Raw genomic sequence first — 13,809 nt, 5'->3', positions numbered from 1 at the left:
CTACGGAAAGCTTTCCTTTGGCTGTTGGCATTTTTTAGTTGTTCTTTTTGACCTCGCCACCTCCGAACGTTACATTCTGTGACTCCAAATCTTTTGGCAGCTTTACAATTTTTGGACCAGTCATAACTGTTTACGTGTTGGTTTATTTGACCAACTTTTGAAATGCTTTTCTCAAGATGATCTCTTGACCTCTCCATTGCACTTTACTGCTTATTTAATTCATAACACTGTCACTAATTAGCCTATTTTAAAGCCCCTCTACTGTTTTCCCCTGCTTTCTCCCTTTTTGATTTTGCCGAAAATAACCCATTTTCCAGCCTATTTTTTTAGGACAAAACCTTGTCTTATATTGGTATATGGTACTCAACTATTTAACTCTACAACTGTTCCAACTTTTGTCTATGACTATATTAAACCAAACAGGACCATTGAAATAAAGGACCACAAAGCAATGTCAGACACCAAACAGGTTAGGAATGTTAGAAAGTTTATTTAAGGGTTGGGGTTACAGGGGTTTCAGGGGTTCCGAGTTCCAAGAGCTGCGTGCGGTGTGTGTTCCCCAATAGCCGAAAGCAGCAATGGCAGGAGCTGGATGATCCGGGAAGTCCTGGGGAAAACACACACACAACAGCAATTGAAACGAAGCAGCAGTACAGTCAAGGGCTAGGCTGTATTCAGAGAAGAGAGACGGAAGGCAGGTCAAGATTACCGGGCTGGAGATCAAAGAAGTAGTCGAGCTGGTCTGGGTTCACAGGCAAAGAGTCAGAGTCGTTTTTTCCAAGACAGGCAGGTAACTGGTGCGGGTTTGCAGACGATCTGACAAAGGTGGACTGAAAACAGGGCTTTAAATACTGGGCATGATGAGTGGTGAATGCAGTGCAGCTGGCAGGTAAATTAGGGTGAGGCAGAGCAGAGCAGGGACAGGTGGAGGCTAGTTAGGCTTCAATCAGCTGTTACCAGGCAGAGAGAGAGCTCATGACAGAACCCCCCCCCTAAGGGACGGCCCCAGAAGTCCCCAAGAGTGACACCACGTCGGGAGGGCGGAGGGGAGCCGGTGGAGGGCTAGAATTCCTCCGAGCGGTCCGAGTGAACATCCTCATCCTCGGAGGGAGCTGGAGGGTCGTGGACAGAAGACGGGACAGGTACCGAGACAGGGTCAGGGTCAGGCACAGGACAGGAAGCCGGGCGGGCAGGACGGTTAGGGACCCCTCTGGGGCGGCCCCTACGGATTGCAGGTTGATCAGGATGCAGACGGTGGAAGTCGGCGATGAGTGTCCGGTCCACAATCCGACTGGCTGGCACCCAGGTTCTCTCCTCAGGCCCATAGCCCTCCCAGTCGACGAGATACTGGAGGCCCCTACCTCGCCCGCCTGGACCGGCAGCGCCGAACGGTGTACACCAGCCCACCGCCAATCCAGGCGAGGAGGAGGAGGAGGAAGCGGCACGGGGACCAGCGGGCTTTCATGCGTCGGCTTGACTTTCGAAACATGGAAAGTAGGGTGCACCCTCATGGAGGTTGGCAACTGGAGCCGGACTGCGGTTGGGCTGATGACCCTCTGGATAGGGAACGGGCCGAGGAATCGAGGTGCCAGTTTACGCGATTCCACCCGCAGTGGGAGATCCTTGGCTGACAGCCACACCTTCTGGCCAACACGGTAGGCGGGTGCCGGCGATCTTCGGCGGTTAGCCCCAGTGGCATAGCTGACAGCTGACTTGAGTAGAGCGGGCACGAGCTTGTGACCAGGTAACGGACGGCAACGGGCGGCATAGGCGCAGGGCAGACGGGCAGGACACATCTCCCTCCTGGCTGGGGAACAGGGGGGGCTGGTAGCCATACACACACTGGAAAGGTGACATACCAGTGGCAGAGCAGGTGAGGGAGTTGTGAGCATACTCTATCCACGCCAGTTGTTGTGCCCAAGCTGGGGGTTTGCGAGAAACCATGCACCGCAGCCTTCTCCAGCTCCTGGTTTGCCCGCCGGATTGACCATTGGACTGGGGTGGAACCCAGAGGTGAGACTCACTGTGGCCCCTAGAAGACAGCAGAACTCCTTCCAGAATGTGGAGGTGAATTGCGGACCTCGGTCAGAGACAACATCCCTGGGCAGCCCGTAGACGGAAGACATGATCAAGAACAGCCTGGGCAGTCTCTCTGGCAGATGGCAGTTTAGGGAGGGGAATGAAGTGTGCCATCTTGCTGAACCGGTCAACCACAGTGAGAATGACTGGCCATCCCACCTGATGGTGGGAGGCCAGTTACAAAGTCCAAGGAGACGATGGGACCAGGGTCGGTGGGCACAGGCAAGGGCTGGAGTAAACCAGCCGGGGCCGAAAGTGGGAGGACTTGTTCTGATTGCAGGTGGGGCAGGCACGGACTAATTCCTCGGACATCCCTTCTCAAAGCAGACCACCAGAAGCTGGGCAAGGAGATGGCAGGTGCGGGCGGAGCCCGGGTGGCAGGCAAGGCGGGAGTTGTGTCCCCACTGTATGACCCGGGACCTCAAATTCTCTGGGACAAAGAGACGACCGTCTGGGCATGCACTGGGACTGGGATGGTCACGGAGGGCCTCCTGAATTTCCTCCCTCGATATCCCAGGTCAGGGCAGCTATGACGCAGGGATCGGGCAGAATTGATGCAGGTTCCTGGGAAGGGGCGCCATCCTTATGAAACTGACGGAGAGAGCGTCCCGCTTGGTGTTCCGAGAACCTGGGCGGTATGACAGGGTGAAGTTGAATCTGGTGAAAACAAGGCCCAGCGGGACTGTCTGGGGTTAAGACGTTTGGCGTTGCGGATGTATTCGAGGTTTTTGTGATCGGTCCAGACCAGGAACGGAACTGTGGACCCCTCCAGCCAGTGACGCCACTCCTCCAGGGCAAGCTTGACTGCCAACAGCTCGTGGTCTCCAACATCATAATTGCGCTCTGCAGGTGAAAGCCGGCGAGAAAAATGCACAGGGGTGCAACTTGTTGTCCTCCTCTGCCCGTTGAGAGAGTATGGCCCCGACTCCCCACGCCTGAGGCATCCACCTCGACAACGAACTGCCGGGTCTGAACCGCATCTGGAGGATGGGGCAGTGGTGAACCGGGCCTTGAGGGTATGAAAGGCTGTGTTGGCCTCTGGGGTCCAGGAAAAGGGGTGTTTGATGCTGGTCAGAGCTGTGAGGGGAGCGGCGACGGAGCTGTAGTTCCGGATGAATCTCCGTAGAAATTGGCAAACCCGGAGGAATTGCTGCAACTTCTTCCTATTCCCCCGAACTGGCCAGGAGGTAACTGCCGAGACCTTTATGGGTCCATCTGGATATTGCCTTCAGCGACGATGTATCCCAGGAACGACACAGTCTGAGCGTGGAACTCGCATTTCTCCGCTTTGACATAAAGGGAGTTCTCCAGGAGCCGTTGAAGAACCAGCTGGACATGACGAGTGTGTTCGGACAGAGTTCTGGAGAAAATTAAGATGTCGTCCAGGTACACGAAGACTAATTTATTCAGCATGTCCCGAAAGCACATCATTCACCAGCGCCTGGAATACCGCTGGGGCGCTGGTGAGGCCAAATGGCATTACCAGGTACTCATAATGGCCGGTGTGGGTGTTGAATGCAGTCTTCCACTCGGCCACCCTCCCTTACTCGGACTAGGTGGTAAGCATTTCTAAGGTCCAGTTTGGTGAAAATAGTGGATCCCTGGAGCAACTCAAAAGCAGAGGTGAGTAAAGGCAGAGGGTACCGGTTCTTCACTGTGACATCATTCAGACCTCGATAATCAATGCAGGGGCTTAAGAGAACCATCTTTCTTTCCCACAAAGAAGAACCCGGCACCAGCTGGCGAGGAAGACGGGCGGATGAGTCCAGCTGCCAGGGAGTCCCTGATGTAATCCTCCATAGTTTTTCTTTCAGGAGGGGATAGTGAGTAGAGGTGACCTTTGGGTGGAGCAGTCCCAGGGAGGAGATCAATGGCACAGTCGTACGGACGGTGTGGGGGCAGAGATGTGGCTTTGGTCTTGTTGAACACCCTCGGAGGCCATGGTAACATTCAGGGACATTAGAAATGTCGGGGCAGTGCTGGGGGTACTGAGCCGGGGCAGCGCAGGCAGCACGCAAACAGGTCAGGTGGCAGGCATTTCCCCACTCTTTCACAGTTCCGGAGGCCCAATCGAGGTGAGGATTGTGGAGACGGAGCCAAGGGTAGCCCAGGATTAGGGGTTGGCCTGGGGAGCTGAGCAGGTGGAAGCGGATGGTCTCTCGGTGGTTTCCTGACACCATCATTGAGATGGGGGCTGTGATGTTGGTAACTGTGCCACTACGGACCGCCCAGGGCCGGGCTGGAACAGGAGTGGACAAGCCGATGGCTTTCCAAGCCCAGCTGACGAAAGCAAGTCCTGTGTCAATAATGTTTGCTTCTGCGCCAGAGTCCACCAGGGCTGCCAGGGTGTGGGTGGAATCAGACAGGTAAAGACAGACTTGGATGAGGGGTTTACGGCTGATGGAGGGCGGAATGTTCATTGAGCTCATCCGATTCCTCCTACATCTGGTGAGCTCCGCCTTTTGCTGGACAGGTGGCGACTGATGACCATCACCACCACAGTACAGGCATAAGTTGAGGTGATGCGTCGCTGGCGCCTGCAGGGGTTAGGAGGCGCCGGGCCGATCTCCATCGGTTCAGACTGGTCCGCTGGCTAGACGGTGTGGCAGGTCGCGGACAGAAGGGCAGTTGGGACACCCGCGGTGCTGGTGGATGGACTCTGGCCTCTCTCTCGACGACGGACCTGGATCCTGCGGTCGATGCGGACAGCCAGAGCAATGGCTTCATCAAGAGTGGGGGTTGATCATGGGAAACCAGCTCGCCCTTTATGTAGTCCGCCAGGCTGTGGAGGAAGGCATCCACCAATGCTTCCATGTTCCAGGAGCCCGACTTGCCACAGTTCGAAGTCAATGGAGTAATCCGCAACAGTCCTTCTGCCTTGGCTAATACTCATCAGGATCCGAGATGCCTCGGCTGTGGTGGATTCCAAATCGAATACCTTGAGCATCTCCTCTGCTAATAGGTTGAAGGTTGCACATGCTGGGGTCTGGCGCCGAACTCCGCCCGTTCCCCAGAGTCGAAGCTCGGCCCGCCAGGTGAGTGATCACGTAACCGACCCTCGCCCCTTCAGTGGCAAAAGTCCTGGGTTGCAGGGTAAACTGGACACGCAGCTCGCCAGGAACGCCCCGCACCTGGGTTGGGTCGCCGCTGAACCGCTCTGGGTTGCCGATCCTGGGTTCTGGGGCTCCGCAGCGGCAGCAGTGGACTGGGCAGGAGTGGTGCTGGGCGGTGAGCAGGCTGGCTGGGGCTGGGCGGTTGGGAGCAGGCAGAGGAGAAAGGTTGGTGAGAAGTTGAATGATCATTGCAAGTTGTTGCTGTTGCTGCTGGAACTGCTGAAGCTGTTGGTAGGCAGCTTGAAGTAGGGAGGCAGTGTCAGCAGTGTTGCGGTTTGCCTCTCTCAGTCTCTTCCAGGCGCTGCATGGCGGTGGGTGGTTCTGGTTCGCCGGTTTCCATGTTGGTTCGACCGCGGCGCTTGGGTCCATGTTTGGTCAGATCGCACTGTCAGACACCAAACAGGACGAGGACCACAAAAGCGCCACGCTAGAATGTTTATTTAAGGGTTGGGGGTTACAGGGGTTTCAGGGGGTTCGGGAGTTCCAAGAGTCTGCGTGTGTGTGTTCCCCAATAGCCGAAAGCAGCAATGGCAGGAGCTGGATGATCCGGGAAGTCCTGGGGAAACACACACACAACAGCAATTGAAACGAAGCAGCAGTACAGTCAAGGGCTAGGCTGTATTCGTGAGAAGAGAGACGGAAGGCAGGTCAAGATTACCGGGCTGGAGATCAAAGAAGTAGTCGAGCTGGTCTGGGTTCACAGGCAAAGAGTCAGAGTCGTTTTCCAAGACAGGCAGGTAACTGGTGCGGGTTTGCAGACGATCTGACAAAGGTGGACTGAAAAGACAGGGCTTTAAATACTGGGAGAGATGAGTGGGAATGCAGTGCAGCTGGCAGGTAATTAGAGCAGAGGAGCAGGGACAGGTGGAGCTAGAGGCTTCAAGCTGTTACCAGGCAGGAACAGGTGGAGGCATTGCAACAACCATGTCTAACAGCAAAACCATTTAAATCTCTACATTATCTGTTTTACCAGGCATGTACTGGTAAGAATTGAGTTCAATGATTTAATTTCAATTTAATTTCACTTATAGAGCGCCAAAACATTACACGTCTCATGGCACTTTACAGAGTCTTAAAACACTCAGAGAGAGCCCATGAGTAACAGGGGTGAGGAAAAACTCCCTAGAATTGGAGATACATATAGGAAGAAACCTCCGGCAGATGTACGACTCAAGGGCCTGACCTATCTGCCTAGGGTCAGTTACAGGGCAGTAAGGTCTGTATACATGATAAGTGAGAGGTTAGTTAGGTTTAGAGAAAGTTCTTATTCTTCTAACAACACATTTAATGCAGCTTCAACGCTTTACGTAGAAACGGGTATGCCTTTAACTAGAAAATTTAATTCCAGGGAATTACCATTGCATGAAAATGCCAAAAAGCTGTTGTGTATTACATTATATTACTTATAATACTTGTATGATTATTCAGATTACATAGACTTACAGTATTCTTGAAAACCACTTGTTTGTTTAGATGTTAGCTTAGAGTATAAAATTCTTTGTTTTAATACAGTAGAATGATACTCAGAATACACTAATTAACACCTAACAACCAATGTAAGCTTGAAGTAAAATAATTCACAGTTGTGTATATATATACAGAACTTGATAATGCCAACCATATTATCCTAAGACAGATCTATTTATCAGTGGTAATACTGAACTGGCAGCAAGAGCTAGAGGTCTCAGTTAATTGTAATAGGTCACTTTTTATGGTGATATAGACTGAAGAATAAGATTCAGCCCTTCAGATGATCAGTTTTAGACAGAACTTAGGTTAGAATCTTAATTTTCACACAGCACAGCTCAGGTCTAAAAACAGAGGTCTAACAGCACAGCTAAGTTTCACAGATGTCACAGCACAGGTATGATTCAAATGTATGCATGCTTCATATAGTTGTCGGCATAGTCCTCCTGCAACAATATAATACTCAGAATGTCTCAGTGTAGATCTCAGATCTACGTCTCAGTATAGTTCAAAGGTATGTGCAGATATGTTGAGATATGGTCACATGTTTTTAGGAATGAATGTTAGTGTTAATGTCAGCGATGTATGGTTGGCGGGATGTGCACACACGTCAGGACAGGCAAACACGTAATGTAATACACGTCATCACCACACTGGTCTGGTCTGGTCTGGTCTGGAACCTAAAAGACAAAAGCAAACAAGTTAGAGTTAGACCAAAAACAAGGAATGTGTACAATTGTTCAATACAACTTAGATATTTAAGTGAGGTTGTTGCACCATAAATCTGTAATGGTAGTTAAATATACTAGCCTATAGTATTCAACATTTTGTGTTTTATTTATTTCAGTTTAAGGATAGTTGATAGCCAAACAGTTTAAAGTAAACAGCTTAGAACACTTTGTAGGCAAAGGGTGTGTTGTTGCTGTTGATAATCATAAACTGAGTCTTAAGGATGGACCGTTCTGATATTAAGTATCTTGATAACCAATTACACTATAGCTTGTACAGCTTGCTAGGTCTGTCATCCACATTTTTTCTACAGATTACGATGTAGGCCTACTCTAGGATGTACTACAACTGGGAAGCTTGATTCATGTGCCAGGCTACGCTTTAATTTATAGGCCAGAATAATGCAGAAATGAGTAGCCTAGGCCAAGTAAACATACTCTGTAGCCTATGTTGACAACACAAATGTTATACCTCAACTTCTGTAGTGTGTTTTAACAATACTTTGGTCATATGGTCCATTTCCAAACAGTATGGCTTTCATCAGGTCCCTTTCCACAGGTGTATTTAATCAAGAGCCAGATAGTATCCGTACAATATGATCCGTACTTTATCTGGTTAACGTTAACATTAGTTAAAACGCTGCTGGTTAGTGAGCAAATGTAACGTTAATGTCAGTACTTAGCGGGGAGCAACGTTAGGTTTGATTGTCGTTAGCTAACGTTATCGAAACCTACAGCTAACCGGTCAATTTAAAGTTGATGACAAATTAACCTTGATTAGGTGGGTTTCCTTACATAATAAATATCAACGGATAGGGTAAGTGCTAACATTAACTGTTCCCCTAACGTTAGAACTACCGTAACGTTATAACGTTAGTTTGGCTATTTGTGACCTATCATTTCATACATAGCCTATAGTATAGAATGCTACATAACATAGCATAGCATGACATACATGAGTCAAATACCAAAAATCAGACCACTTACCTTGTCTGTAATTAGAGAAATGTGCCTGAAGGAGAGTTTTACGAGTAAGTAAAGTATCACGGCAGGCAATAAGACGTCGATAACGTTCAGAAGATTCACAGAGATTGACAAGAGGTGAGTGGGAGAGAGAGTGGGGGTGGGATCCAGAAAGGACCACAGGGCGGGAATCGAACCCGGGTTGCCGGCGTACGGTGCAGGTGCAGTTTTATACTTTTTAAACTATGAATTAAAAACTCATTAAAATTTCCCCATAGACTTAACATTGGCCATTATGACATCACGATAGCAAAATAGAATCTAATCTAGGCCACCTGCACCAACTTTCTCAGGCTTTAAAGTGGAAATGAAGCAGTCAAATAAAACAGATGTCTATAGCACTAGTTAAATATTTAAATATACCATCAATACAAATAAAGTCAGATAGATAGATAGATCGATAGATACTTTATTGATCCCCAAGGGAAAATGGTCTCAGTAGCATACAGACATCACACACATCTGTGACCAGATGTGGGAAAACCAGGCACATGTCTCCCCAGAGACATGTTGAGTTATTCACAGATTCTGAAAGTGTAGTTTCAAAGCTATCCAATGATTTCTCACTTTGAATATTTGAACAAGTTGTGGTCATTTTAATGTATACCCCTCTGAAAACCTTTTACTGAGAAAACTGGCCTAATAGATTTGCAAATTCTCACCTCACCTGAGTCAAAGGAAAGACAATTGTGCTCATTTGCATCTCATTGAGATAAGCCCTCCTCTACAGATGTCACACTGTGACATCTGGTATCTGTAGCCCTTCCCCCTACAGGTGTCACTGTGACACCTGGATCTGCTAGCCTGCAGGGCAGAAAGAATTGTAGTGTTGTTAATATTGATGTAGTGTTATTTTCATTAGGCACTTCACTGGACTTAGAAATAGAAGGTACTTTATTGAAATGGAAATGCTTTTATTACAAAAGGCCCTGAATAGCATGCATTAATACACAGGGTAAGATGTTACAATCCCATAATCCAAGGTATAAACCACATCTAGTTCCCAATAGAAGACCCAATAACATACACATACAACAAGCAGGATTGCAAAATGAAAGTCAATATGAATCCAATAGAAAAAAGGATAAAGATCCTATACACTAGACAATAAGAATAAAGATACTATGAAAAAGATACTAAATTACAAACAAGGTCCACATGTGTGAGGCTGTGTGATAAGGGTGACAGGGCAGGGATTGACCCTGTGGTACAGGAGAGTTCAGGTATTATTTGGTAAAGTGCAAAAAAGTAAGGCAAGACAGTGCAGTTTTAAGTCAGTTGACTTTGGAGGCAACACAATAAGTCAGAACTAGAGTTAAGTGAATTTAGTCCAGGCTGTTGGAGGGAGGGAGATGCTGTGCATAAAGGCTAACATAGCAAGGAAAGACTGTCAACAGGGGGCAGAACCGCTGAATTGCGCAGTAACTGAAATTCCACATGTTCTGCATCACAGTGACTTTTTGCAAGGACCACACATGGTCTCTTGGCATCAAAGCTGTAAGCAAATAACAGGACATTTTTTCTCATAAAACACCATCATCAACCAATTATTTTTTTATATGAACACAATGTGAACGTTTCAATATAAATACCTGAAGTGCTGATAACTCTTGATCTTTGGAAGCCTTCTGAAGTAGGGACTCAGATGCTTCTGCCAGTCAAAGTTCTTGACAAACACTCTGCCATCTGCCGTTCCAACAAGCTGTGGGATATTGAGGTGACTCTCAGGAGAGCTGTTTTCCACTAGGCCTACCTGATGACAGCAAGAGCCGCAATGTAAAAAAAAAAACAGAAGAAGAAATAATATCTTAAGCTAAACGTTTCATTGAAGCAGAACAGAGAGCAGCACTGAAGTCATTAATGTTCAAGTAGACTAGTTGCTAAACCATTAGCGTCACATTCAATTCAGGCAATGCTAACAGGCCCCTTTGCACCTTACTCTGGATGTATTCATACAAACTATCCTCCAATAGGCTAGGTGTTAAATCATTAGCATCAGTCCATTCAAGCAATTCAAGCATTATTCAAATTAATAGCAGATGCTCACATTACTAGCCAAAAACCTCCCATTACAGCTTAGTTTTGATGTGCATCATTTTAAACTACAGTACTGAGCTAGCTAATAACAACAATAACTAGCTAATAACAATGTAGCAGTAGCTAGCTAGCAAGCAATGTAGCAGGGATTGCAATGTAACAGGGACTTACGCTATGAGAAACTGAAAAGTATTCCGGCAGACTTCATTGCGTCCGATGAAATACGTGGTCTGTGGGGACTTTCTTTTCGTCTGCGGCTTTTTGGTGGATGTAGTCATCTCCGAAGTAACTGTACGTCTGTTTGCCTCAAGATGGCCAATGATTTGCATGTCCTAGCTACCACTATCTCTCGGCAGCTATAGAATCACTCCGTATTTTGTACATAAGCTCTGGAGAAAGTTTGTGGCTACACGAATGTCTGCCAAGGAGAGTTCCGGGGTCGCTGTATATTAAGTAGCCATGTGTATCACTTGTGTTACTTCTGATTGGCCGACAGAACAAAAGAGCACTAATGGTCACGCCCAATTCAAACGCTGGTTTACTTCCTGAAACTTAAAATAATCACGTTTAAAGCAACCAATGCTGTTATCTGAAACATGTAATTGCTTCTTTAGGACTTCAACTTGCACATTCTGCAAAAAAACGAAAATAACTCATTTTGAAAAAAAAATCTTCAAAGTCGTTTTTCGCGACTTGCGTCTCTGCGACTTGCGCCTGGTTTTCCCATGCCTGGTCACATATTCACTAACAGCAGAAAAAAGTAATTAAAAGTATATAATATAAAAAACACTGCTATGCAGTATGTCATGCAGTTAATCGGATACTGTGCAGAGTTGGAAAGTTAGGTCAACTTAGAAACTGTTTCTCGTTGTTGAGTTGCCTGATGGTAAGGTAGAGCCGTAGCTTACACCTGCAGGAGCCCTTGCTTGGTCGCCTGTGCTGCTCAAACGCACACTTTGCTCCTTTCATCCATACGACGCAGTTCCCATTTCTGCAAACCATACATAATTACAAGGAAAAATATTACCACACGAGGGAAATCAGTGTGGTGTCCATTAAGATATGAATCTAGCGTACACATTTCCACGAATCACGGATGTATTGATCACATAAATTAGGAAATATTAGAGAGGACTATGATGTTGAACTGCATGCCAATGCCATTTAACCCAGCTTATCTGACAGAAGATCTGCATTGTCTATAGTGAGGTAATGTAGTTTACATTGCAAAAATATCACCATGCATTCATAACCTCGTGATTCAGTGAGAGTGATCCCAAAACATCGGAAAGTATGTCTTTGTCACATTTCTGTATTACATTTTGTCAAGAGGAAAAATCAATAGCAAACTGTTCCCAACTGAACAGTGCTTATAGCTCTGTGAACGCTCCTGGCTGCGCTGGCAAATCAAAAATAAGCACGCCTGTTGTTAAAGGGAATGTGAGATGACGCTCTGATTGGTTTATTGCACGTTATGCCCATACAGTTTTCATTTTCAATTTTCATACAGTAATATCAAAGATTGCTCCTTCTCAGCTCTCTGGTAATATTCTATTCACAAAATACAACCAATAGTACAGTTATGTTAAATCTTACTTGTGAAAAGTAAAATCCCAGTATGGTCGCCGATTTGAGAAGGAACATGCTGCACAGTGCTGTTATCTTGTGTCTTCTGCTGCAACGCAACGAGGAGTATGACCGGTCTAAGATGGCGGCCGCATTTCTTGTTTCCAGCAGCCAATGCGGCGTCTATGTATATTATGTCTATGATTCCAACTGTCTGTTGTCATCAACTATGACTCCCGCCAACTGTTTCCTCTGCCCACGACTGTTTCAAAATAAAAGTCCTCACTACAATAATTCACTATTAAATAATTTAACCATTTAAACTACTCAACTATTGAACTGTTCAGCCATTCCAACTGTCAATTGTCATCAACTATGACTCCTGCCAACCGTTTCAAAATAAAAATTCTCACTACAATAATTCACTATTAAATAATTTAACCATTTAAACTACTCAGCTATTTAACTGTTCAGCCATTCCAACTGTCAGTTATCATCGACTATGCCTCCAGCCAATTTTATTAAACCACCACCTACCTAACAACCAATAAGGCAACCATTGAAATAAAGCATCAATGTCAGTTTCATAACAACCAACATGATTACCCTAGCAACCATCATAGAAACAGCTTTATTTAGCATTGCAACAACCATGTATACCTAAGCAAAACCATTGTAACTATCTCTACACTATGTTTTAACACTGTATATTTTACATCATATGCTTTTTCATGCACTGGTAATTCCTCGGAATTACATTTTCTAGTTCTACCTTATGTCTTTTATTTTGTCTTTTTAATTATTCTTTATTTTTTAAATGATTTTACCTAGTGCGTTTTATGTTTTCTTTTTTATTATGATCTTTACCTTTTAAACTATTCTTTGACTCTTTCTCTTCTTTGCTTTTATTTGCTGTTACTGTTTGCTTTTGTTTATGTAAAGCCTGACTTGACTTGACTGACTCAGCTCAGATTTTAATATAACATGTCTCAGTAGCACTAGCCGAGCACATGAAGAATTGTGCCAGTAGCATCGCCGGTTCGAGTCCGGCTTGATGCTTCGACTGCCGTGGTGGCCGTCGTCACACGGTCTCCTGTTTGAGGGGTAGCTGTGGCCTACTGGTTAGCGCTTCAGCCAGAGGGTTGCTGGTTCAAACCCCGACCAGTAGGCACGGCTGAAGTGCCCTTGAGCAAGGCACCTAACCCCTTACTGCTCCCCGAGCGCCACTGTTATTGCAGGCAGCTCACTGCGCCGGGATTAGTGTGTGCTTCACCTCACTGCGTGTTCACTGTGTGCTGAGTGTGTTTCACTAATTCACAGAATGGGATAAATGCAGAGACCAAATTTCCCTCACGGGATCAAAAGAGTATATATACTTATCTTCAAAATCTATTGTAGCCTATTCATTCTTCTGTTTAACAAAGATCTCAGTGATTAATTACTTTTTGCTCTGCCGTTTACCATACACAAAAACTATTGTGTTTCCTGAATTCAGACATTCAAACATTCATTTAAAAGAAAAGCATGTAAATATGTTCTCCTTTTACCTACCAGTGTATGAGTTGCATGAGGATAACCCAGAAACAGAATTCCCAAAACAATGCCACCCAAATAATTGCTGCTGTTTTGGGAAGTATTTTTAATGCAAACATCATGCAACCATGTTGAGTACAGCAATGAAGCCAGAGTAAAGCAGTCCTCTGATGTACATTTTTTTCACTAAACATTTTTTGTAAACAATGCACAGACAACATTGACTGCTTTACTCTTTTGTGATATGATAGTAATTGTACAGT

General features: G+C 46.1%; 1 protein-coding gene across 3 annotated transcripts in view; it reads left to right on the top strand.

Moving 5' to 3' along the window:
- armc8 (armadillo repeat containing 8) overlaps positions 1-13,809 on the top strand; it is a 272,052-nt gene that overhangs the window by 222,951 nt on the left and 35,292 nt on the right. The gene's annotated exons all lie outside the window — the stretch shown is intronic.

This window comes from Alosa alosa, chromosome 3 (assembly GCF_017589495.1).
Source record: "Alosa alosa isolate M-15738 ecotype Scorff River chromosome 3, AALO_Geno_1.1, whole genome shotgun sequence".
NCBI lineage: Eukaryota > Metazoa > Chordata > Actinopteri > Clupeiformes > Clupeidae > Alosa > Alosa alosa.
Note: the sequence above shows the minus strand (reverse complement) of the source record. Positions and strands in the feature narration are given on the sequence as shown.